Genomic DNA, 1,146 nt, shown 5'->3' on the forward strand with positions numbered 1-1,146 from the left:
CGCTGACTTCCGTCCTGGGCCGCAGCACTCCGAGAGGGAAAGCCTGTCTTTGCCTCTGCCTCCCTCGGGGAAGGGAATCATGGCTGGGCCCTCGCACGCTGTCCAGGAGTTTACTGGAAGGGTACACGAGCGATTCCACCTGATTGAAGCAGCTGAGAGAGAGACCCAGCCTGCGGGGTAGGCCAGGCCGGCAGCAGGCTGAAAGCCCAGCTTCCCCATCCACAACCTCGCCCTGGCGATCCCTTCCCCTTCGGAAACCTGACCTCTAACTGGAACGGCCTTGGCCTCATTCCCTGGGTGTGGATTCGCCTCCCTGCCAGCCCGCCAAGTGCTGGAGGCTTTCCTGCACGCCCCGGCGCTCAGAGCTGCAAAGTTAAATCTGCTTTTCCAGATTTTTTTTTCTCCCCAATCCTAACGGAAGAAATCCAGAAGCGCGGGGCAGAGGGGCTGGGCTCCCTCCAATCAGAGCCGGCTCCTGCGCCCGCCTCCCAAGCAGGAAACTCCCAAGGAGAAGAGCCTAGGAGAGGAGCCTAGGACGGGCGGGCCTGGTGACAGCCCCGCGCTCCCAGGAACAGGCCCAGGAGGGGAGAGGGGCGGGTCCCCAGGAACAAGGCCGCCTGCGGCGCTCTGGCTCCTGCTCATCCGGCAAATAAGACAATAAATAAAAGAGGGGCCTGGGCGATGCTACCAGGCCAACTGCACCCCTGCACGCACCCCGAGGGCACCAGGACCCTCAACAAGGACCCATCAACACAGAGGCCCCCCCCCACGCGCGCGCGCGCACACACACATGCACACGCATGCATTGGGGGGCAGGCCCAGGTTCACGCTCCGACAAGCCGCGTGGGAAGGGGACGGGACAGAGCCCCCCAACTCGCAGGATGGCGAGGGCACCCCCCGCGTGGGTCCACGCAAAGCCACCCTTGGGGACACACAAACAGCGTGACCCAGTCGGGGGACAAGAAGGAGCCCCGACTCCTGGGGCGGCCAGGGCCCCCACGATGGAGGGTCCCCGCAGTCACCCTCAATGAAACGCAGTGAACCGGGGCCACGCGCGAGGGCCACGCAGAGCTACCTGTGGGCACACACAGCAGGGAGCCGGCCACACCTGGGGACCGGGTCCGCGGCGGTCAGAGCACCCTACTT

The sequence above is a fragment of the Myotis brandtii genome, unplaced genomic scaffold (genome assembly GCF_000412655.1).
Source record: "Myotis brandtii unplaced genomic scaffold, ASM41265v1 scaffold986, whole genome shotgun sequence".
NCBI classification, from domain to species: Eukaryota; Metazoa; Chordata; class Mammalia; order Chiroptera; family Vespertilionidae; genus Myotis; species Myotis brandtii.